Source organism: Taudactylus pleione, unplaced genomic scaffold (genome assembly GCF_031769625.1).
Source record: "Taudactylus pleione unplaced genomic scaffold, aTauple2 ptg000428l, whole genome shotgun sequence".
Lineage (NCBI taxonomy): Eukaryota > Metazoa > Chordata > Amphibia > Anura > Myobatrachidae > Taudactylus > Taudactylus pleione.
In genome coordinates, this window is record NW_028284830.1 from 928829 (window position 1) to 955518 (window position 26690).

General features: G+C 48.3%; 1 long non-coding RNA gene across 1 annotated transcript; it reads left to right on the forward strand.

The window, feature by feature from the left end:
- On the forward strand, positions 1–26059 carry LOC148506072 (uncharacterized). The gene is made up of 3 exons (XR_015869817.1): positions 1–93; positions 1339–1436; positions 25716–26059. It is a non-coding gene; the product is annotated as an uncharacterized LOC148506072 (long non-coding RNA).
- The last annotated feature ends 631 nt before the right edge of the window (positions 26060–26690 follow it).

Consider the following 26690-nt stretch of genomic DNA (forward strand, 5'->3'; position numbering starts at 1 on the left):
GACTCACCAGTCTGCCCACACGGACTCTCTGCAAGTCAAGCCCCTTGCAACAGACGGAAGTGAGCCGGAGAGCCTCTCAGGACAGTGACAGAGGTAAGTTAATTGGGGAGGGGTACCACTGAGAGACAGGGGTGGAGGAGGGTGGGCAATGATACAGAGGGAAATGTCTGGGGGGGGGGGGCACTTACAGATGAGGGGAATGTCTGTGTCTGGGGGGGCACTGAAAGATAGAAGGGAATGTGTGTGTGGTGGGGGGGCATTGACAGACAGAGGGGAATCTGTGGTGTGGCACTGACAAACAGGGTGTGTGTCTGTCTGGGGGGGCACTGACAGAGTGGTATGTGTGTGTGTGTCTTACTGACAGACAGAGGTGGGGTTACTGACAGACAGGTGAATGTGTGGGGGGTCACTGACAGACAGAGGGGAGAGTGTATGTGTGTGTGGGGGGGGGTCACTGACAGACAGAGGGGAGAGTGTATGTGTGTGTGTGGGGGGTCACTGACAGACAGAGGGGAGAGTGTATGTGTGTGGGGGTCACTGACAGACAGAGGGGAGAGTGTATGTGTGTGTGTGGGGGGGGTCACTGACAGACAGAGGGGAGAGTGTATGTGTGTGGGGGTCACTGACAGACAGAGGGGAGAGTGTATGTGTGTGTGTGGGGGTCACTGACAGACAGAGGGGAGAGTGTATGTGTGTGTTTGGGGGGGTTACTGACAGACAGAGGTGAATGTGTGGGGGGGTTACTGACAGACAGAGGGGAGAGTGTATGTGTGTGTGGGGGGATTACTGACAGACAGAGGTGAATGTGTGGGGGGTCACTGAAAGACAGAGGGGAGAGTGTATGTGTGTGTGTGGGGGGGTTACTGACAGGCAGAGTGAATGTGTGGGGGGTCACTGACAGACAGAGGGGAGAGTGTATGTTTGTGTGTGGGGGGGTTACTGACAGACAGAGTGAATGTGTGGGGGGTCACTGACAGACAGAGGGGAGAGTGTATGTGTGTGTGTGGGGGGGGTTACTGACAGACAGGGTGAATGTGTGGGGGGTCACCGACAGACAGGGGAGAGTGTATGTGTGTGTGGGGGGGGTCACTGACAGACAGAGGGAAGTGTTTGTGGGGAGGGTCACTGACAGACGGGAGTGTGTATGTGGTGGGTCACTGAGAGAGGGGAATGTAGGGGGGATCGCTGGGAGAGAGAGGGGAATGTGGAGGGGATCATTGAGAGAGGGGAAAGTAGGGGGTGTCACTGAGAGAGGGGAATGTGGGGGGATCGCTGAGAGAGAGTGAAATGTGGGGGGATTGCAACTGGTACAATAACGTTTTTATTTTTTTTATTGAGGTAAGGCACACATGACGCCATTACATCATGCACGCCGCACCACTGACAGAGGATCCGGCTGCAGCGCAAGGAGGAACAGCCAGAAGATACAGGAGAAGGTAAATGTCTGTGGGTTGTAGGGGGCAGAATAGAAACAGAGGGGTGCTGGCTAGGGAGACACTGCAGGGCTGGAGTTGCAGAAACACAGGGAGGTGGGGGGGCCCCTGCCTATTTTGTAAGTCCCGGGCCCCACGATTTCTGATGGCAACCCTGTCATGTAGCATTAGGGACACCGGTACAAAGACGTCTTGACGCAGCCGGTGCTTAAACATATCTTTGCAAATTTATGCAACAATTATCATGTAGTATTCAAATCTTCTTGCTGGACTATGGCAGTAAGCTCGGGGGGGGGGGTATTTTTTTTCTTGTTTACATTAAATTCCATACACCTGTGAAAGGCTATTAAGTTGATCTGTGCAGCCACAGTTTCATTTCTAAAAAGTGGATTAACAAATAAAGGGGCCTATTCATCATAACTAAAATATCGATGGAGGTAATTAGGTTTAGAACTCGAATGGAGTTCTACCTAATTACTGGAGGAGTTTGTCCTCCTCTCCATAATTTTCTATTCCGAAAAGCTGTTATTTTTGTGATGACAGCTCTTCGGAAAATAGATACTTTTCCCTGCCTGCTCTATCTTACCACAGTTGTAATCAGTGCTGCGCATCCGCCGTTACGTTCACCTCACTGTCCACCACCTACCTGGCCGCTGCACTGTGGACCTCCACCTCCCGTCTGAAGAGGAGAAAACAGTAAAGTTAAAAAAAAAAAATTACTAAAAAAAAATATATATATATATATATATATATATATAAACTGTACTGTGTGCTGCCGGGAGAACACACAGAGCAGCAGCCGGAGCCAGAGGAGGGACGCTGAAAGCAGGTAAGTGTAACCCGCTGTACGCCACCTCAGAGTGGCGTATAGTAACACCATCAAATTCCGAAAATACATAGTTTTCGTAATTTAATGAATGGCCTAATTTCTACATCCCCATACTAATGTACTAATGTATGGGGAGTGTGGAATTAACGCAGGTGGACTTAACCAGGAGATATCACTGATATCTCCTGCATTAAGTGTGTTCATGAATACTAAAAAGAATGGTAATTAAGAAAAATGTCCACAACACCGTAATTTTAGTGTTGATGAATAGGCCTCATAGGTCCTTATTTATCAACAAGTTTGATCATTCACAATGAGTGATAAAAGTAATTGCTAATGGTGATCCAGCCAATCAGCTCCTAACTGTCATCTATTTAAAAAATGACAGTTGGGAGCTGATTGGCTGTAGCCAAGTTTTATCACTCATTGGGACAAATTCAATTCAATTCAATGCGATGATGAATAGCCGTGGGAGGGAGCTCCCACTGCTATTCAATACACTGTGCTGTTTGCCTGGTTGGGATTTGGTTAAGTCAGAGAATGCCAGTTCTCGCGACCTAAACTGGGTGTTTAGCCACGAGAACCTGCATTCTCCGACTAAAGTGCCAGCCGTGCGGCTTGTAGCGCTGCACTAAGCCGGCAAACAGCTGCGTGCCCGGCACTTTCGCTGGATTTCTCCTCGCATTCCACAGGGGGGGTGCGAGAAGAAATCCTTTAGCTCGCCCAAACAGCGCGGTGTGTTGAATAGCTGCGGGAGCTCCCTCCCTATTCGACTTTGCATTGAATTGAATTTGGCCTTTTGTGATTGATTAAACTCATTGATAAATAAGACTCTAATTTCCTCATCTATTTACCTGAATAAGGTCCCTTCCCAGGGACTACCTAGGGCTGCACTACGGTGGGGGGGACACATTTTCATAGGTGGGACCCCCAATATCCAGGTATTGGGGTGAGAAATTTATAAGTGAGAATTGATTTTAGATAATGGATTTTTCTTTCAATAGATTTTAAAACAAATGTGACAATCAGTTAATTTTAAAAAGGGGGACGGTACGGCACCAAGGTATGCTTAAAATGCACTAAGCGTAACCTCTGCCGGAAAATGGGGAGTACTCATGAAAGCTTGGAGAGAGATAAAGTGGAGAGAGATAAATTATCAACCAATCAGCTCCAAACTGTCAGTTTTTACAGGCTGTGGGCCTGATTCAGACCCATTCGCTATATGCGTGCGCTCGCAAGCGGACGGATGTTCTGCGTACGTGCATGCGCACGCTTTGTTCTGCGCATGCGCGAACTACTCACTGTGATCGCATACCGCTCACTCGCCCAGCAAAGGCAGCCCAGGGTAATGAGTGACAGGAGAGGCCATTTGTGGGTGGTAACGGGCAGGACACTAATAACAGGGGGCTGGAGATGCGAACGCAGGTGTTTTAGAGGCGTGCATAATTAACAGGCAGCGTCATAGTACACGTCACTTGCCTTTTTTTTACACTGATTTCCACGCAATGCTTGCGGTAGGGTAAAGCAACCTCAAGCACTGCGTTCACATCCGATGGTGCTCGATGTACCAATGTTTTAATACACTTCCTGGAGATGACGTGGTGCTGGTGGGCGGCTCTGCCTGTGCGATTGGGCATACGCAAACACAAAGTGGCCGCACACTAAGTCATGGTGGGCGTGCTTAAGCCTTGGCGAGCGATCGCTTCCCATGGCATAACTTTGAAAAATTTGCTTATGCATCCAGCGAGCGTACGCAGATAGCGACCGGGTCTGAATCAGGCCCTGTGTTTGAAAAGTGACAGTTAGGAGTTGATTGGTTGCAGGGGCGTAGCTATAATGGGTGCAGGGGCACACGGGCCCCTGGGTTAATGGGGGCCCCGCACTGCACACATAATATTAATTACCTCTCCGGAGTCCCGCGTCGGTGCGGGGTCCGGCGATGTAAAAACGACTGGAAAATGGCCACCACGGCCATTTTCCCGTCGTTTGCGCATGCACAGTACAGGGAAAATGACCGCCATGGCCATTTTCTCTGTGACCTGCGCATACTCTCTAGACTCTGGGCGCACTCTAGTGCCCAGAGTCTATAACTCTAGCACTGGCCGCACACAGCTCACTGCGCCGCCGGCCATAGAGGAGGGGGCCCCGTTTCGGAGACTGCACACGGGCCCCCTCCTCTCTAGAAACGTCCCTGATTGGTTGGTACATTATCTTCACAATTTTACCGCTCTCCAAGCTTTCATGAATTCCCCCCATGTCCCTGAAAATGGTTGTAAATTGTGAGCAACTAAGTGTGTGCCCCACCCCCCCCCACCCTCCCCTCAGGGAATATCTGCCAGCCCACCCTGTGATAGCAAACTCCCTGACTGGCCTGACAACAGCGGGAACCGGTGACAGGATGAGAAACGCGCTGCCACAGTGAGAATGATCGTCATGTATACATATACTTACACGAGAGAGGGTGTTGAACAGGCAGCTGAAGAGACAGGAATAAATGTAGAGAGCTGAGAGGGGGGAATCAGTATGCAGAGTGCGATGGAGAGAGCTCAGTGTCACAGAGGAGAAACGCTTCTATCCTGCACATTCTCCTCATCTCTTGTCACAAGTGCAGCGCGTCAGGGAAAAAGCCTCCGCTATCATCCGCCGCCATCACCCAAGACCCCGGCTCCACAATGAATCAAGAGATGTTTGTCAGAACTTGTTATTACCGCTCTTAAAAATATGAACCCCGATTACGAGATGTGTGCATGACGGAGGCTGGCAGACACTACTCCAAACACTCTGCATATTCCTAAATCACACAGTATTACCGTACACAGGAGCTGGAGCAGACACTCCTGTCCTTGGCGTCAGTGTGATAGCTGTGTGCTAAATGCCAAAGCTATGTTTCACTTCAATCAGGGCTCCTTGTTCCATAACAGAAAACGCTGTGATACAGATATCTCAGGGCACTGACAGCCCTATTGCCAGAGAAAATGGGCGCTTTCGCTAGCGATCGGGCATTTCCACTTCACCCTATACATCTCAGGTTATTTAATGGGGGGAAAACCACAATTCTTAAGTAGGTAAATTAATAGTTCTAATGTCTTAAAAATATATATTTTCTGGAGAGAGGAAAACAAAATGGTAGCTGTACTGTAACATTGGGGCTGAGGCAGAACTGCGTACACCCATGCAGAGCATAACTGGCATATTGCACTGTTCACGCTCCGTAAGTGGGTGCTCGTAAGTAAGTATGGGCAATGCAGATTAGGGATGTCTAGTGACCATGGGGGATAATGACTATCGCTGAGAGAGGGAGAGGGCCGCTACTGATTACCCAGACCCAGAATTTTTGGAGGGGTCCGGTCAGTGGCGTAAGTTCATCCCAGACGCCCGGGAGCAAGTTACAATTTAGTGCCCAAAGTCACAGCCGCTGACACTGTAATGTAGCAATTCGCATGCAGACAGGCTATAGATAGACAAAGGCAGCAGCTGATGTTCTAACATGGAGCTCTCCATAGTGTATGGTGGCCTCAGGTGCCGGAAAGGGGTGCCATGTATTGGGCGGCCGTGACGGTACACTCTGGGTACATAGTTACAGCCCTAAGTGGGGTAAATATGTTGTGGACAATGGAGGTGCCCCTTCAGAGCTGGAGCCTGGCAGCAGGCGCCTCCACTGTCTCCCATAGTTCTGCCCCGGCATTCTGATGTGAATGGGGTATTAGTCAGTGTTTGGAGGTGGTAATTAGGGGGTGGTTAGAAATACGGAGGTGTGTCTGAACGTATAAACGCTGTTTCCTGGATGTAGGCACTTCTCTCGCTTTCTGTCCACTCCCTAGTGAAGTGGGCAGAATGGGGAGAACTTCTACGGCGATCGCGGGTCCCCGTGTAGGGGGCGGGTCTTAATGACGCAATTCTGCATGAATCGTGTCATTTAGCCCCGCCCCTTATGTACATTTGCTCCAATCTCAGCAATTTGTCACAAAGGGGTGGGACTTAACGAAGCAATATGTCAGGCCGGCCCAGACCCCCCCCCCCCCGTCGCGACTCAATCTTTCTCCTCTCCGGGTTCTCCCGGCAAGGAGATAAAAAATGTAGGCAATTATTGATTTTGTTCACATGTCCATCCCGTGCGCGCCCTAGCTGAGACCCCTTTCAGACTGGCAGCCAGACCAGGCAATAATGCAGGGCCGATGATGTCAGCGCCATCACGTGCTGAGTCGGCGCTTGGAGATGATCTCAGTAAATTGGACCCGGGTTGCATCGACCCTGTTACCCGTTCACACTGCATCATGTCATACTTGCCTACTTTTGAAAAAACATTTCAGGGAGACTGTGAAAGCAGCACCTATGAGCGTGGCTGTAATGTGGGCGTGTCCTGCTACATCCCAGGGGCGTGTCATAATACTGACTTACATGAGGGTTGCCGATATTCTGGCTGCCCCTTCCGGGAGGGAGCAGCCAGATCAGCATTGCAGGGGGCGTGACCAGAATAGTGGGTGTGACCGAAATACGGGCCGTTGGCGGAAAGGTCTATGGGCAGACAGGGGGGCGTGGCCACACAATAGCGTCATTTTGGCCCCAGTGTGAATTGCGTCACCGGCCTCCCGTGCATGGGGCGTGGGGAAGTGGGGGGGTGGAGGGGTCAGCAGCCACCGGGAGTGCCAGGAGCGGCACCCGATTTTCTGGAGGCTCCCGGCCAAATAGGGATGGTATGCAAGTGCAGTATGACTTACATCCAAATGTAAATGAGCCCCAAAGCAGTCAGTAAGATGTCAGTACTTGTTGATGAAAACACACTGATACTTTTCAGAAAATACATGTAGCCATAGGAATCATTGTGCCCTATAACCAATGCAGGGAAATGATACTAATGTCGCCATTTGAATGTATATCTCAATATTTTTTTTATTATTTAACAGCTTCATAATGGGGGTAAGGTGGAATCAGGGAGATTGGTGGACTCTTCATGTGCTACTATTTTATGGAGTCTCCCTGACAATCAGGGAGAGTTGGCAAGTATGCATCATGAGTCGGGTTGAACCCGTGTTCAACCTTTCTCGTGACCAGGGTTGAATTGCCAGGTCGCTTGACCCAACTTGCCTGGCCCTTTCACACTGCACAGTAACCCGGGTTATTGCAGCAAGTGTGAGAGAGGTATAACTGTCTCTCTTTTTGCAAGTGGTTCCTATGTACGAGAGTAATCACAATGCAATTGCTGCGAGTACGCAGTGCGGCTTTTGCGCATTTGCATTTGCTCAATGTGCGAAAATATCGGCTTTACATAAATCTTTGAATCAGGCCCTGAATATGTATTAGTGCAAATGAAAAGGACTAATTGATACCCTGCTGCTTTTTTGAGTGGTGCCATATAAATAATGGATAATAATAATAGTAATAATAATAATTGATAATTGATATCTGTGATATCTCCTGCTTTACCTTCATGATGAATGGCCCGATAACTTAATTTTTACAATTGCAGGTGAATATGTGCATTTTCACCTGCTTTTGTAAAAATGAAGTCATGATGAATAGCCCCCTCAGTGACCAGGGCCAGATTATAGGCAGGGCGACAAGGGAGGTCATCCTGGGGGCCCCCACACATAGGGGGCCCCTACACACTGTTCTTGACCCCTGGCCACATGCCTGGCGATAAGGGTGATCGCGATCTACTGGAAGCTCGCGGAGCCCCCGCCGGTAGATTGTGACCAATTTACTTAAGGTAAGTGGGAACGTTGAATCCTGATCACTTCAGAGGCCAGCGTTCCCAGTGAGGCAGTGCGCGGGTGACATCATAACATCACCCACGCACTGCAGAGGAGAGGAGCCTGCGCGCCTCTACTGGATCCAGTTAGATCCAGCAGACAGCGGCAGCAGCAGTGACGGTGGGACTCGGGAGCCCTGACAGCGTGGAGCGAAGACAGGTAAGTGTTTTCACAGGGGTGTGGACGGGGAGGGAGAGCTACTGGGGCTATTACTGTAGGGGGCACAACTACAGGGGGCATTTAAGAAAGGGGCACAACTACTGGGGGCACAACTACTGGGGGCATCTTGAGAAGGGGCAAAACAACAGGGGTAGGGGGCACTGAAGAAGGGCACAACAACTGGGGGCATTGCAGAAGGTGCACAACTACAGGGGGCAGTCCAGAAGGGGCACAACTACAGGGGGCATTGGACATCAGGCAGGTAGCCCGATGTGTGTGTGTGTGTGTGTGTGTGTATATGTATATATATATATTAGTTAAATTATATATATACATACTATACATACATATATATATATATATGTGTATATATATATATATATATATATATATATATATAACATATACATACATACGTGTATGTGTGTGTGTGTGTGTGTGTGTGTATATATATATATATATATATATATATAAAACTTTTAATGATTGGGGCCCCCACATGTTTGTTGCCCAGGGGCCCCCACTGGCCCCCACAGTTCGCTGCATTCCTGTGATCCTGCAACCCGGCATCGCAGGATCGGTGAAATCCAACGTTCGGTTTCACAGATATGCCGACTACGATCACAAAATTATCGTGATTGGTACATCGTTAAAATTTAACATGTAGAATTTCACCGATTCTGCCACAGATCGCGGAACATCGATGGTCGCTGGTCGGCATTTCCGACCAGCAGATCTCCGTTTCCGATCTGATTGCAGGATCGGACGCCTGATGTATGGGGGCCTTAACAGTACCTTCCACAAATATTAACATTCAGCTCAGGAGAACCTTAATACCTTCCCCTCATGTAATATCAGCTTTAATTAAATTCCCTCTGTGATCTGCCGTTCCCCAGCTGCCATCTATCTTCCTGTGTGATTGATTTGAGATGACTTGGGCAGCTGTTCCTGGTCTTTTTTTTCACCTTAGCTTAGTTGTTATTAGTTAGATCACCCTTTTGCACTGAGGAGCTCATTCAGACGTGCTCGCTAGATGCATTTGCTCGCACCCAGCATATGCAGCTCCGATGCACGCCCAGTCAGGTAGGCGATCGTACGGCAAGGCATTAGCACGCCCACTATGTCTTGGCGTGCGATCACTTCGTATATGCAGACGCCCACTCATTCATAAGACGCCCACTTGCGCACGTCATCTCCTGGAAGTGCATAGAACCATCGGCACATCGGTTACCATCGGAAGCGAACGCAGGACTTGAGGTTGACTATACCCTTCCGCAAGCACTGCAATCACTTCAGTGTGAAATACAACCAGGTGACGTGTACAATGACGCTGCCTGTTAATTATGCACGCCTCTGAAACAGCGTTGAAGCACTCAGGCACGCCTGCGTTCAAAGCTCCACTCCCCCGTTTCTAGTGGCCAGTCCCTATCACCACCCACAAACGGCCTCTCCTGTCACTCATTCAACTGGGCTCTCTATGCTGGGCAAGCGAGCGCTTCCCGATCTATCACAGAGGTTCGCGCACCCTGATTGTGATACATACGCTTGCGCAGATTGCAAATATCGGCCAGCTATGAGCGATGGCATCCTATCGAGCAGGTCTGAACCAGCTCCTGAGCGTTTTTGTTTATCTGCCATTCTCTGGGCACAACAGCAATGGGCCCCCTAACACTTGTACACTTTTTACTGTGCACCTCATTGCCATTCAAGCAGCACTATGTCGGGATCATACACCACGGGGTGAAGCCACTGGGCTTCCCAGGTGTTACATTCCCAAAATCCCTTGGCTGTAATGCCCCAATGTGAGTACAAGGACCCTCACGCAGAAATGATTTCACAAGGTAGGACGACAGCGTGGACTAAATATACATCAAACAATATAACAATCTAGAACACAGGTTCTCAAACTCGGTCCTCAGGACCCCAAACAGTGCATGTTTTCCAGGTCTCCTCACAAAATCACAAGTTAAATAATTAGCTCAACCTGTGCACATTTTAAAATGTGTCAGTGAGTAATGAATACACCTGTGCACCTGCTGGGTGACCTGGAAAATGTGAACTGTGTGGGGTCCTGAGGACCGAGTTTGAGTACCACTGATCTAGAATAACCCGGGACATTTTCCAGGACTCAAAGCACCTGACTAGACTGTAAATCTAAGTCCTGGGAAATGTGTGACGATAAGTAGGTATAACTAGGCCATAGCATCCCTTTAATACGGGACACATATGAATTACACAGGTTCTGTGGCTGGCTGACTTCAAGTCTCCATTTCACCCCTTTTCCACTGCTGCTAAAACCCGGGTTATACTGTATATTGCCGTGTGAGATCGTGTTGCAGCTCAGTAGAAATGGCTCATGGTTTTACGCAGGTAAGACCTGGGTAAGGCTCTGTGGAAACGGGTATCCTGGGTCATCTGACCCGGGTCACGTTCACAGCATTGGAAGAGCCGCATTTCCTGGTGCTTGGAGATGATGTAAGCCTCTGCAATTTCCCCTGGTTCAGCCTGTGGTGTACACGGGGTTCAAGCCACTGTGACACGGCTTTACCCCGTGTTCAGTGGACCCGGGAGTTTGGTGGAAAAGAGTTATAATTCACATGTGTCCCAAATTAAAGGCATCATATGGCAAGCCTAGGTATAAGGAACTATAAATGTGAGCTTGGTTGTGGGGCAGAGCTACCACAGGTCCTGACATGACCAGTTCTTCATCTAAAACCTGGCAGGTGACAGCGTGGGCCCATAAGAAGCTATGATCTGCAAAGTCACTACCCCTCACCCACGATACGGCCCCGGGCCCCAACAGCATCAGCAATAAGCCCCTTCCTCAAAGAAGGACCCCTACCAAAATCCCCATTTTGAGCTGGGAACGCTTCAGAGGCCAGCGTTGCCAGTCATGCACGTCACCCGCGCGCTGAGGATCCTGCGTGGCCGCGCCTGCTGGATCATGTTAGATCCAGCCAGCGCGCAAGTGAGAGGGACATCCCGGATGGCAGCGAGTCAGGTAAGTACCGTACTGTACTGGTGGGTGGGAGATCAATTACAGGGGGGCTTGCACTGCACTAAGGGAGGCTGCATAAGGGACACTGCTACAGGGGGGGGCTGCATAAGCGGCACTGCTACTGTACAAGGGAGGCTGCATAAGGGGCACTGCTGTCAATGTTAATGAAAATAAGACGTACCCAGAAAATAAGCCCTATGGTGTTTTTTTGACCCCCCCAAAAAATAAGACAGTGTCTTATTATCGGGGAAACACGGTAGCACCAGGAACTGAGTAGCCAGTGGGCATTATTCTCAGTTGAACGCAGTCGTGTCCGCCCTTGCTTCTTTTGCCGCAGTTGTACCTGTGACTTTATGCTAATGCCACTACAAAGCCCTTCCCTGGTGCACATTCATTCCACCGAATAAGCGAAGACTGAGACGCCTACTTGCAGCGTCTCTAGACGCTGCATTACCTTTTAGAATATTGTACTTTTTGAGGAATAAGGAGGCAGTTAATCAGCAGACTGGGGAAATTGATTATTGAAATCAGTTGTGAAGATTCCCTTCCCCTTCAAACAGCATACTAAGTGCATTTTAAGGAAATTATAGTATTTTTTTCTTAGCTGTTATCATTTAAATCATTATCTCCTTTTCAAAATCTCTCTATAAGGGAGACCAACATGGCTGCCAGTTACACCCCCCCCCCTCCTACCTCTCAGCATGGCATATCATAGAAGAGGTGGGAGGAGAAAATGGAGTATTTTACTGTGCACAGATCAGACAGAGCTCAGATGGGTGTCCCAATGCCTCTCTGCTCACAACATCATGTGAAATGTGATAAAGGGTATTTACAAATCTTTTTCTTATTGCCCCAAAATAAAACACTCACCTCATTTTGTCTTTAAAGTAAAAGAGTCTCATAGATGTAGCAAGCAGACCCCCATTGCTAGTAGGATTGGAGCTGACGTGTTTAATATTCCTATTTCTTTTCCCTCCATTAAATTTCTCTCCATCCATCTTCCACTCTAACTCCCCCTCCTCTTCCGAGCCCTGAATTGTCTCTGACACTTTGAACATGCCATTTTAATGCCGAACCCGTTGTGAGAGAGCAGTATTACGGGAAGTTTTAGCAGGGTTTCAGGAGCAAATGACTTCTGGCAGAATGAGATATTTCACACAGAATAACAGGGCTCTTTCTCACATTGTCAGCTTCCACAAGTAGCTTTTCTCCAGCTCTCATTTGCACAATCTCTCAGAAGCTTTTAGCTAACGACTCCTCTATCTGGAAAATTTCAGATTCTTACTTTTGCTCTCATATTCTACAGCAATTTAAGCAACCAGCTGTGATGGAATGCTGAAAGGTTATGCTGGGATTTGTAGTCCAACAGCTAGAGAGCCATGGGTGGACTGTAGAACTCAGAAAACATTGTGGATATACTGTGTATTATACCCCTTTTACACCGGAGCTAAAACCCGGGTTTTTGAAGGGTTAACCCGGGCAGCTCCCTGGTGTAAAAGGGCAGAGGGTTGGATCGCTGGGTCGAGTGACCCGGCAATCCATCCCAGGTAACTAGCAGGGTTTAACACGGGCGTAGCCCGTGAAACCCTGCTATGGGAACAGCGCACTCCGGGTCACGAAGACCTGGAGTGCGCTGCTAGCCGGCCGATTGGTCCGGCTTCAGTGGCGCTTGGAGATGACGTCATCTCCAAGCGTCCACTTTCACTCCGCAAAAGCCGGGTCTATGCAGACCCGACTGCGGTGTGAGCGGCGCTGACTCGGGAATATCCCGAGTCAGCGCCAGCAAAATTCCGGGTCTGATCCGGATAGGAACTTTGTTCCAACTCCGGGTCAGACCCGGAATTTAGGTGGAAAAGGAGTATAAGTGTTACTGCTATGGTGTTCGTTTACTGCTATGAGTTCATTAATGATCTTGGAGATTTGGCTGCAGAGAGGGCAAAATGGATTTAAACGTTTTAACACTTTAGAGCTCATGTATAACCTAACATATGTGTGTACTTATTGCATAGATCCGCTCTCTCATGCCATGAAATGACATCTGGACTCCTCCCAATGTATATAAATCACTAGTGTGGCCGCTGTGTTACGTGAAGTCATGGCCACATAGTCACGTTACTTAATTAACAATTTTGCATTCAGGAATAATATAATGCTGCTGTTTACCTGGTGCATATGCTACTGTTGCAGAACTGGATGCATCCGGCTCGGCATTCACACGCCCAATTCTACATGGGCCCCTTTTCATTTAGCAGCGCCACTCCTAGAGGGTCGTTTAACCGAGGAGGAGGCCTGTGGGCACCTCTCTCCCTCTAGCAACCTTTGCCTGTGTCACCCCATGTAGTTTTCCTTTTTTTATCACAGAGAACTGTGCTTATTTTCGGGGTAGGGCTTATTTTGGACCGGGTTTCAAAAGTAAGGGTAGGGCTTATTATCGGGGAAACACGGTACCTGTATTATTGAATACACTCTTAAGCTGGCCATACACCAAACAAACTTTCCTCCAACCATCCAACTAGTTGGCTGGTTGGAATAAAAATGCAGTAATGTATAGAAGCAAATGACAATCAGCAATTTGCTCCCAAACACCAGAAAACACGAAAAACGTCAGTCAGGCAAGTTGGTTAAATCTGTTTGATTTAAAAAGTTGTCTGAACAACAGCTTTCATCCATTTTCTGGGGTTTGGGAGCAAATGGCTGATTGATAGTCCTTAGTGTTCACCCAGCCCCTCACTACTTACCCTCTTATTATTTGCCTTCTCGTAAATTTACCCACTCTAGCCTGATATTTGTTCCTTTCTTATCACAGTGTACATTTCTCTCTCCTCCCATCTGCCCGTCACTCACTCACACTCTCCTCCCATCTCTCACTGTCACTCTCTCACATTCTCCTCCCATCTCTCACTGTCACTCTCTCACATTCTCCTCCCATCTCTCCCTGTCACTCTCTCACACTCTCCTCCCATCTCTCACTGTCACTCTCCTCCCATCTCTCACTGTCACTCTCCTCCCATCTCTCCCTGTCACTCTCCTCCCATCTCTCCATGTCACACTCTCTCTCCTCCCATCTCTCCATGTCACTCTCTCTCATTCTCCTACCATCTCTCCATGTCACTCTCTCACTCTCCTCCCATCTCTCCATGTCACTCTCTCTCACTCTCCTCCCATCTCTCCATGTCACTCTCTCACTCTCCTCCCATCTCCCCCTGTCACTCTCTCTCTCTCCTCCCATCTCTCCCTGTCACTCTCTCTCTCTCTCCTCCCATCTCTCCCTGTCACTCTCTCTCTCTCTCCTCCCATCTCCCCCTGTCACTCTCTCTCTCTCCTCCCATCTCTCCCTGTCACTCTCACTCACTCTCCTCCCATCTCCCCCTGTCACTCTCTCCTCCCATCTCCCCCTGTCACTCTCACTCACTCTCCTCCCATCTCCCCCTGTCACTCACTCTCCTCCCATCTCCCCGTGTCACTCACTCTCCTCCCATCTCCCCCTGTCACTCTCACTCACTCTCCTCCCATCTCCCCCTGTCACTCACTCTCCTCTCATCTCCCCCCGTCACTCTCTCTCACTCTCCTCCCATCTCTCCCTGTCACGCTCTCTCTCCTCCCATCTCTCTCTCTCTCTCACTTTCCTCCCATCTCTCCCTGTCACTCTCTCTCTCTCTCTCTCTCTCACTTTCCTCCCATCTCTCCCTGTCACTCTCTCTCTCACTCTTTCTCCTCCCATCTCTTCCTGTCACTCTCTCCTCCCATCTCTCCCTGTCACTCTTTCTCCTCCCATCTCTCCCTGTCACTCGCTCTCTCTCCCACTTCTCCCTGTCACACTCTCTCTCTTCCCATCTCTCCCTGTCACTTACTCTCTCCTCCCATCTCTCCCTGTCACTCGCTCTCTCTCCTCCCATCTCTCCCTGTTGCTCTTCCTCTCCTCCCATCTCTCCCTGTCACTCTTCCTCTCCTCCCATCTCTCCCTGTCGCTCTTCCTCTCCTCCCATCTCTCCCTGTCGCTCTTCCTCTCCTCCCATCTCTGCCTGTCACTCTGTCTCCTCCCATCTCTCCCTGTCACTCTGTCTCCTCCCATCTCTCCCTGTCACTCTGTCTCCTCCCATCTCTCTCGGTCACTCTCGCTCCTCCCATCTCTCCCTTTCACCCGCTCTCTCCTCCCATCTCTCCCTGTCACTCGTTCTCTCCTCCCATCTCTCCCTGTCACTCTCCTTCTCTGTCTTCCCCTTCCTCCCACCTTCCCTCTCCTCTGTGTGTCTGACATTATGGAGCAGGCTGGCTGTGTGCACCTTCATCTAGGAATGGCATACCAACCATCAATGTATCACAACTTCTAAGATTTTCTTGCAATGGCTGCTTGACGGGCAGTCCTACTTCGCCTGCCCCCAAAGTATAATCAACTGCCTCCTTCTGGGGTAGAGAGAAGTTCTCATCTCCTAGCCCCCCAACATACCTCCCTAGCTCCCCCTGCAGGAAGTGATTGCAGAAATAGCACATGGTGACCCCTGAACTGCATGTGTGCACTGTGGAGCGGTGTCTGACTGCTAGAGAGGAGTAGGGGACAGGTTTACTCCTTCACTTACACCCCTGTATTTGAATTAGGGAAGCTCTGAGCCCCCCTCACAACCCTGTGACTGGGCTAAAGCTCAGAACACTCTGATAATAATTTGCTATTTCTTATGCATAGGGTACATTTCCCTGAAAGCTTTTAAGCAAGAGCTGCTATATCCTAATCCAATCTCCGACTTCTCCTTGTAATTCTCTTTTAATCAGGTGAAGCAATCCTTTTTAATTGGGTTACATTAAGCACTTTGTTTGAACATAGGACTTCTACGGACTAATCTGTCTGAGCCGACATGCAAGGTGGTCACAGATCTGTCTTCCGCTGAGAGAGACCACTCTGGCACTGGGGATCTGTGCGATTTATGTCTACAAATGAATGCGCTGTAGTGTCAAAAGATTGGCCTTTATCACTCTTGTATGAGGGTAAGCATTCTCTAGCTGTTATAGAACTACAAGTCCCAGCAGAGACTGACAAGCTAAGGCCTGATTCGGATTTGTACGCAATACGTATGATAGACTTACACCATTGATGTTTGGGGATCTGTGCATGTGCAAAATCAGCCCCATAGTGTATTTGTGGAATCTGCACCATGTTATAAAAAACTCCTAGGGGCTATATTTACTAAAGTGAGAGTTCTTAGAAGTGGAGGTGTTGCCCATAGCAACCAATCAGATTCTAGCTATTATCTTCTAGAAGGTGCTAGATCAGTGGTTCCCAAACTTTTTCAGTTGAAGGCACCCTTAGGGTCTCCTTAATTTTTTCAAGGCACCCTTAAGCCAAATTACCTGTAGTACTGCCCTTTATGTTTTGCCCATGATGCAATGCCCCCTGTAGTAGTGCCCCTTATGCAATGCCCCCAGTAGTGGTGCTCCTTATGTAAAGTCCCCTGTAGTACTGCCCATTATACAATGCCCCCTGTAGTACTGCCCTTTATGTAGCGCCCCCTGTAGTACTGCCCATGATGCAATGCCCCCTGTAGTAGTGCCCCTTATACAATGCCCCCAGTATAAGTGCCCCTTATGCAATGCCCCCTGTAGTGGTGCTCCTTATGTAAAGTACCCTGTAGTACTGCCCATTATGCAATGCCCCCTGTAGTTGAGCCCATTATGCAGTACCACTTGTAGTAGTGCCTCTTAGGCAGTGCCCCCACTAGTAGCCCCCACAACCCTGTGCAGAACTTACCTGCATGAAGTTCAGGCTGAGGACCGCTCCTCCTGCTGTCTCTCACGCTGCCGCTGCGCTGACTGGATCAAGCTGGATCCAGCAGGCGAGCAGGATGCTCACAATTTCCCAGTGATGCGCTGCGCGGGGCCGTGGGTGCACGGGTGACGTCATGACGTCACCCGCGAATTGCATCACTGGGAACGCTGAAGCGATCAGGGCTGCTTTGGCCTCTGATAGCTTCAGAGGCCAGCAATCCACTTTCTGACGGAAAGTTGATCGCGATCTACCGGTGGGAGCTCTGCGAGCTACCGGTAGATCGTGATCAACATTTTGGCCAGGCCTGCTGAGAAGACAGCAGCTTCCCTCCGGCTGCGGCACCCTGATGACAGTGCCGCGGTGCACAGTTTGGAAACCACTGTGCTAGATACATATTAAGTAGAATCTGATTGGTTGCTATGGGCAACATCTCCACTTCTAGAAACCAGCACTGTAGTAAATATACCCCCAGTTGTTTTTAATGGCTTACGTACTACAGATGACAGGTTTACTCCTGTATCTAGAAAATGCACGTTACATTTTATTTAATGTTTATGATAAGCCAATAGGTTACCATCTTTCCATGGTCATTTGGCCACTAGATGGCACTGCTGCATTGCTGTGTACTGGTTATTCCCTTGTCCGTTGCTCATTCTAATAAATGCAGAGATATGCATTTATTATTAAATAATAACTAATGCCCAGATGTTCACTCAACACTTATATATAATAAGCGAATACAAATCAGCCCTTCTTATAAATGGCAGAAACTGTGCATCAGGGGGGTATTTAACACAGCTTGTGAGAGAGACCAGCCAATCAGCTTCTAACTTACATTTTACAGACTGCGTTTGAAAAATGACAGTTAGAAGCTGATTGGTCTTTATCTCTTTATCTCTCACAATTTTCTCTCTCTCTGAGTTTTGATAAATAACCCCCTAAACCAGTCATCTCTACGAATTATCGCTGTTTCTAATTTATACATTAGAATACACGGTGAATGTGGGATGTTTACTGCAAATCCATACGTGTTACCTGATTTTCTTTAATACTATCCACAGAGATGCTTGTTGCAAATCCTTATTACTGACAGCACACAGGTGGAGAACATGGAGATATACTGCCATCTGTTGGTGCATTTTACACACACAAGTGCGGTATTTTTCCCTACTATTCAAGGACAAACAAACTATATATCTTCCGTTCTGACCAAGGAGCCTATACATAAGGAGTACACAGTATATAAGCGATCCTAAGCTGCTAATGTGATTTCTCCTGAAATTCTAACCGAAAAGAAGATACTGGCAATGGATTAATATTACTCATAGCGCCCAACATTTGGAAAGCCCCATACTGACCCACCCAGCCATGCCTCAATGTGGCCAAGTCACTTCCCTAGTTTTTAGTTCTCCACAATTACATTAGTATACAATTATAATAGGTTCTAATTGCATTTGCAGTAACCAAGTAGTTTTTAATGTGAACCTTCATCAAGAAACGAGTGGTTGCTTCACGCACAGCGCAATTTTGATCTGATAGAGCAGGAAGATATTTGCAGCTGCAGGATCATTGGACTTTAATTGCACGATTACAATATAAGCACTTTAATCAGGTTCAATCCCATTGATTTCGGATGATTTCTTTTTACTTCCAGACGGCCATTACCTCCGCTCATGTGTATTTGATTGCTATGGGTTGATTATTACCCACACATGTCGTTTTTAACCATTCTAGAAAAAAAATTATTATCAATTTGAATTGGGGTGTAGATCAGCAGCAGGCTACATGCTTTAGGCATTGTAGAAGAACTGCAAATCCCAGAATACACTTCCAGATGCCCAATGGTCACAAACACACTATCAGATAATAACAGCATCTGGCCGCATTTTCTGCCAGTCCCGGAATGACATCTGATGATTAGATGTTTGGCCCAAATTGTTGCAAGTATAATCGCTGGGTACTGAAAATGTTAGTAGCTTCCCTGTCCTTCCCATAAGGCATGTGGTCAGCATCTCGACACACAGATTGCCGATGCTCGGAATCCCGGCTGCGGCAAAACTGACGGTGAGTATTAGGGTCAGGTTTAGGCACTAGGGCGAGGGTTAGGATGCGGGAGGGGAGGGTTAGGCTTAGGCTGCAGGAAAGGTGGGTTCGGATTAGATTATTTACCTATTTGCATTGGGATTTCCACTGTCAGGATTCTGGCTGCTGGCAATGTGTGCGCCGGGATTGCGTACCCAACCTGGTTGATGATAATTGTAGTCTGGAGCAGGGATCGGTTTAAGAGAATGGGGGCAGGTTCCGTGCAGCCCCCTCCTCCCCAGGGCATGCGCTGAGATTATGGCACTGTGCCAAAGCCCACTGCCTATGCGCAGACCTCCACAAACATGGCTTCCACGCCATTTTCCCAGAGATTTCTGTAGAGTGCAAGAGAAATGGCAGCTACGTGATTCCGCAGTTCCGTGGGAGAGGTAAGTATGGTGTATGGGTGTAGGCCCTCCCTGGACCCAGGGCCCAAGGTACACCCTGCACCCATTATAGATACACCCATGGTTTGGAGACAGAGACCAGCTCCAGAATATTGTGATATTATTTGACGTTGAGCAGGACTATGGCAGGGCCCACTCACCAGAGGCCCAGGCTTCGCTAGGTATGCAGGCCACATTTGGGTTCTCTGGTGTGAAGAGGGTCCCGTGTGCCAAAAAGGTGACTGTCTGTGAGGGAAGGACGCCGAGGAACAGTGCAGCTTACATACTATTGCTCTATGCAATTTGAGGCGAAAAGCAGTTTTCATGCGTTTTTTGCGGAAACTTTTCACCGATGACGTCATTTTCGCCTGTTTTGACTTTCCTCCGTATTCAATTGGGAAGTCTTTTCACCTAGGCGGAAAGACAATGCAATGTAATAGGCGGAAAAGTTTCGCCTACGAATAGCAGGCGAAAAAAGTGCAGAATTGGGGTTTTGGGGTGCAGTCTTCAGATAGTGCCCCAAAGGTAAACTGCGCCAAAAATGTTTTAAAAAAAACACTTAAGGACACCCCAAAAAAATCACTTTGAATTTGGGGCCAAAAAAAAAAAGTTGGGGGACAAAGTTAAAAACTAGTGAACTTGACTCTGGGGGGGTCCCCAAGTATGCCCCATGTGTTTTTTACATTGCAGGGGCTTGCAGCAGGTGGATTTTTCACGATTTTTTAAACTTAACTTTAGCAAGTTTTAAATATACTGACCCCCATTTTCAAGTACCCCAAATATGCTGGGATAAGTTATTTTCTGCAAAAAATACTCCTGAATACTATTCTGCACCACGTATAGAAAAACGCTATTTAGCAGCTATTGAGCCCGTTTAAAAACATCAAAAACCTTCAGCAAGCTAAATCGGGGGGTACCATAGCTAACCCCCATTGCAGTTGGGGGTGTCAGGCTGATTTCCCCAAATCTGACAGTACTTTCCCCTGTTCAAGTTTTGCCGGGTCCCGTTTTCGCCTACTTTCAAATTGAATACGGGGATATGCGGACACGCGCGCGATACTTTTCCGCCTGCAAAACAGGCAAAGTAGGCAAAAAGTCCGGGAGGAGGAAAAGTATCACGGGTCCGCTCAAATTGAATACGGCTCTAAGGGGTCTATTTACAAAGCAGTGTTAGGAGACAGAGTGAAAAGTGATACGGTACCAGCCAATCAGCTCCCGTCATTTTTCAAGCACAGCCTGTGAGATGGCAGTTAGGAGCTGATTGGCTGACTGACTCAGCGAGTGCCACCATGTGGAACTAGGGCTAGTGGTTGCCTCCACCTTTCTAGGTCATTCCTCCCAACTGTACGCCGGCCCTCATTCCCAAGTCCTACAATTTTGAACAGCTAATTTAATTCAACCAAAAAAATACAATAACAGATGTTATAATTTAACAAGCCAAGGTGCGTAAAAAGGTAAGCGCACCCTTACCGCTTCCATCTATAGCGACGGTAATCCGAGCCATGTGCAAATGGAAAAGATAAAGCAATCTATTTAGTAAAAGTTGCAGGAGGGCATCCAAATACTGAATGATTCCCCTTTTTAGTTTATATGTGTACACATTATTATGTGAACTTGGTTCTCCCTCTCCTTCTGCCGCACAGATGTAAATAACATTGATTCTCGGCTCCTTCTTCCTAAACGTTCCTTCTTTAAGAATTCATAACCTCCGACTGCTGGAGTCATGTTTAGAGCCCGCAGCAGCTATAAGACGTGATCATTCTCCAGCTCTCATTTGCAGATCTACTGAACAGCTCTTGTGGACGTAGAATATAATTACTGGACCCCCCACCTCAATCTATGCAGGAGGGGCAGTGGCATTTGTTTCTCTACAGGTAGTAATGGATCCTGTGCCGTAGTGGCTTAATGTGTCCTTTGTACTGTTCCGCTAGCAGCATGTAAAATAAGTGTCTTAATGTATATATATGTAGTATGTGTATGCAATGCATTAATACAGACTGTATCTCTGCTACAGGTCACTCTTGTGGTAGGACGCACCTTCTGCATCTGAGACAGCCTGGAGAAAGCTTTCTCTGTACACCTGTACCAGACTGGCAGAACACGCTGGGCTTTGTAGTTCTATCCTGTGTAGTGCCGGGTACACATTAGACGATCTGTACCCAGACGATATGGTGGCCGACATATTGTATTCGCAGTACACATCAGAACGATGTAATGAAGGACAGAATAATCCCTCGTTTGGTCCTTCATTACCTTGCACAGCGCTGCATGCGATATTGTCCAGTTGGCCATACAGCACGACCGACCGCAAAATATAGCTAACGATCGCGGGAGCGTACAAACTGGGCGTACACACTGAGCGATCTGGCCCGATATGTCGTCTTTGGTTGAATTGGAACAACATATCGAGCCATGATCGCTCCAGTGTGTGAATTAGAGCCAATATAGGGCAGAGTCAGAACCAGGGGCGTATCTATAATGGGTGCAGGGTGTGCTGTGCACACGGGCCCCTTGGTCCAGAGGGGCCCACACCGAACACCCTGCACCCATATAATCTTTATACTTACCTGTCTATTGTCTCCAGAGTGCTGCTCTGCAGTGCCGTGCCAGAGCTGAAAAAATCACTGGGAAAATGGCGGTGATTTGTGCATGAACAGTACTATTGTCCACGGGAAAATAGTGCAGACGCCATTTTCCCAGAGACCCACGCATGCGCAGTAGATTCTGGCACTAGGCCAGAATCTACTCTACTGCACCTGCCACAGCACCGCTAGATAGAGGGGGTCCCGCACTGAGCCTGCACAGGGGCCCCTCCTCTCTTAAAACGCCCCTGGGAAGAACAATATAAAGAATAGGCACTTCACTAGGAAATGGGCAGGATGTGTGAGATCCACCCACTCTTCTGGTGACCTACCTGAAAATCAGGAATCTCCCGCACCTTCCGGGGGAGAAGGTATGAACTAAAAGTAGTTGTCTAGGACAGCAAACATAGATTAACTCACCTGCGCATGGTTAAAGTGATCCAGAAAACATGACCTGTTAGTGGTACTTGATTAAGGGAGAGGAGAACCACTGGTCTGGGGGCCATTTAACACCTACATGAAGTGTGCATATTAGGCCTTAATGTGTGTTTTATAAATATGTTAAAAGTATGTATGAATGGGCTCATGTGCATATTTAAAGTATATGTATAATCCAGAATGGTAAGTGCCCAAATCCTGCTCTTACAGGACACGTAAAGCTGCGTTTTACATTACACTGCACTGAGAGATCAGAAAACCTATCATTGGGTACGTTAACCCGGCATCAGAAAGTGTCTGTTTATATAGCTTGTGTTTTTATGGACATGTGAGAGAATGACCAGGTCTCCTGCTTTTATTATGCACTGGTCTGGAGAAATGCAAATTGCACAGTGTTATACCCTCAGTCACTCCTCATTTCTTATAATGGTAAATAGATTCACCCTCCCAACGTCCAACGTGTATGTAACGGTGCAAGATATTCCCGCACTGATATATCCAAACACACCCACATTTTCCCGAGCCTGCATCTCCTTTACTGTAAGCTGTGCTCTCTTCGGGGACCTAAAATCTGTTTAGTGCATCCTGCAACAGGGACTATAGGCGGAATCGGTATGTAACACCAACAGACGGGATCCAGGCGGTCACGATCCCGACGCTTGGATTCCGACAGGGGTTGATATGCTAACCCTCGCCCCTCTCCCTACCCTAACCCGCCCTCCCTGGTGCCTGAACCTAACCTCCCCGCACCCTAACCCTCCTTCCTTAGTGCCTAACCCTTCCCCCACCCCGCTACTTACCTTCAGCATCCTGGCTATCGGGATGCCGGCGCTGGTATTCTGACTGGCGTCGGTATTCTGGCGCCGGTAAGGTAAGCGTCAGCATCCAGACCGCCGGGATGCCGAACACATACCCTATAGGCAGTATGATATTTTTGGAATACTATAACTACAATGAAAGTGGGAAATTGGAGCTGACATTGTGTCATATGACAAATATGTGTACCTGATCTATATTACATTGGTGCATACCCTGTAACAGTATGCAATCACTTTGTCAACATTCAGAATGTCAGCACGCTCAGATGATATGTCGACATTGTCAGAATGTCTACAACCAGAATGTTGGCACCTTATTTTAGGGATAGGGTTAGGCTGCGAGTAGGGCATACTTGCCTAACCCCCGGAATGGCCAAGAGGCACTGCCGGCCACCCAGAAAGGTGGACAAGTCACCTCGTGACTGGGGCTTCCCTAGTGGTGTGCGGCACAGGCAGCCGCTGATACGATTTGCGTTGAACCGCTCCACAATGCCGGTAATCTTGACATTGCATAGCAGGGGGTAGGCACACCCCAGGTCTGCCCACCTCCGCTGAGCCCGCCCATTGCTGCCCCAAACACCCCCCCCCCCCTCCCCCCCACAGTGCCGACCTGGCTGCCTCCTCACGGAGGTGCCTAACCCTAACCCCTCCCCCCCAAAACCTAATTCCGCTACGCTCCCTAAACCTAACCCTCCCCCCCGCCGTTAACACTAAGGGCACCCCGGACTTACCTAATCCAGGCTGGCGTCCTTCGGCATTCCGGTGTCGGAATGAAGATAGGCGTCTGTATTTCTACGCCTATCTTAAGTCCCTTGTCGGGATTTCGATGTCGGTATTGAAACCGGCGGTCTCCTATCTACATTCCCTAAGCCGTGCCAGGCCTGAGGATGAAGAGATTCGTAGACTGGCTTTTGTATCCTGTTAGAACTTAGGCGGTGCAGGCTCATTGTGACATTACAGATGTGTTTGTTATGCTGGCCATACACGCTGCAATTATCGGGACGATCCGCCCGATATCGGCGGATCGCCGCGATAATTGTAGCGTGGGGGGGGGGCAACCGAGGGTTAAATATTGCTCGGTCGGGCATGCTGGATTGTCCAGCATGCCCGTCCGATGCGATATTTACCCGGTAACTGTCGACCGCATCGGGCAGTGTATGCCCAGCGCGGCCGACAGACATTTCCTGTGTTCTTTCCTACGGAAGGAACAGGGAAATGTCTCCTCCCCCGGGGGCGGAGCGCAGATGTCGGGCTATACACTGTGAGATTTCTCTCACAGTGTATGCCGCGGACATCTGCGGCTGGCAGCCGGCCAGATAAAATGTCTGTCGGTCTGACAGACATTTTATCTTGCCGTGTATGCCCAGCATTACAGGAGATGTTTCCGTTAACTGTTTAGACAACATTATAAGACGCATCATTATGGCAAACCCCCATTCTGCAAAAGCTGAACCTGTGGAACAGTTTTCATTCAGTATACATACCGAACTGTCCCAATTTCAAGGTAAAGCCCTGATTATCATCACCCTAAGTAACAGGACTTATGGGAAAGGGGGTGGTCTCACTGAATCAGACATGGAATGAACAGATTATGGTGTGGCATTTGGTGGGTACATCCTATTCCCTATTGGGAATGTTGGAAGCTGTATTTATCCCTTTCATGTCTATAAGCAGGTACATTATCTTGTCCATGGGCTAGAGCAGGGGTCAGGGAACTTTTTTACCTTTTACCCCAAAATATATTTAGATATGCCGACGTTACCCCCTTGATTTGAAAGGAAATCATATAGTAGTGTCCCCCATAGTTATGCCCCTGTAGTAGTGCTACCAGTTATGCCCCTGTAGTAGTGCCCCCATATAATGCCCCTGTAGTAGTGCCCCCATATAATGCCCCTATAGTGCCGCTTGTACAAATAAAAAAACACCCCCGCTCCTGCATCCGCCGCCGTCCTGTCCGCCCGGCTGCTCCTCGGAACTATGGGAGAGACGTCATGACGTCTCTCCCATAGTGCGCATGGAGAGAGCCGGAAGCTGGAGTTCAGAAGAGAACTCCAGCCTCCGGCTAACGCGACGCTGCAGGGAAGGACCCGGGCGCTCGCTGGTAATAACATCTCAGCGGGCATCCGGCTTAGAGCCTCCCTGCGGCACAGCCGGGCATGCATATGAATCATTCTATATTATACAATGATTCATATGCATGCCCGGCTGACCGTCCATTACCCCCAGGAATTTCATTTTTACCCCATGTGGGGTAAATTACCCCTGTTCTTTGACCACTGGGCTAGAGCAAGTGTGTTCTTATTAGTTTTAAGACCAAGAAGCCACTGTATTTGTTTTAGAGGTTGACCCCTCTTAAGCATATTTTTGGACACTGATTTTGAGACCCTCCTGGAAAATAAATTGTAAATAGTGCATAATAGTAACAACCCGCCCTCAGCGAGTTCAGGTATTTTACACAGCAAATATTCTTATTTATTTTCAGAGCATTCAAGGGAGATTGCACACACTGCGAAGTAACCTGGGATGCATCGTCAGAGCACAGGGATCACCAATTCCTTCAGTAACTTTTGTGTCATCGGTTTCGCAAAAAAAGGCCAGGAGGCCCCCACCGGCTGCCCGGATAGCCACTGCGGCCTGAAAGATTTGATCATGTCATTTTTATGCAGAAGCAGAAATAAATGAGTTGGGATGAGAAATGGAAAGTAGGACCCATCCTCTACCTTCAGTTACCATAGAAACAGTGCAACCTGCAGAGACGCTGCATCTGATGGGTGTCACGTCACGTCATCCACTGGCTGCTGAAACACAGACTGGCTCCAGCTAAAAGCCCCCATACATCAGAGATTGATTGCAGCAATCGTGCAATTTGCAACCGATTGTGTATAAAAATATTGTCCTTTTTCAATCGATTGTGGCAATTCTGCAATCGATTGTGTATAAAAATCTTTCCCTTTTTCAATCGATTGCAGAATTGCCACAGTCGATTGAAAAAGGAAAATATTTTTATACACAATCAATCTCTGATGTATGGGGTCCTTTAGTCATTTCAGCCTCCTTATACTCCTCTTCATCAGTGCCCCACAATCCAAAGTGTCTCAGCAAGATATATCCGGACTCTGCACAACAAATCTCTTCATTCTTGCAGCTAAAGTATATTTCATTGGTCATACTTATTTTGGGGCGATTCAATGATTCACAGTCCACTGCAACCAATGTACCCCTGTCACCTACATACAACGGAGATAAAGCAGTTCCTCGATCCGCTAGGAGTCAGTGACATCACTGAGGCATGTGGTACTTGCTAGCACCCTCTGTGCCTCATGCCTCAGTTATGTCACTGGCTACTAGTGAAATGATAGGCTAAATATTACATCAGCAGCCAGGATAACTACCTCCACTGTCTTCAGGCACTTTTTCAGGCATCGTTGAATTACCCATGTTTAACCCTTTCAGCACC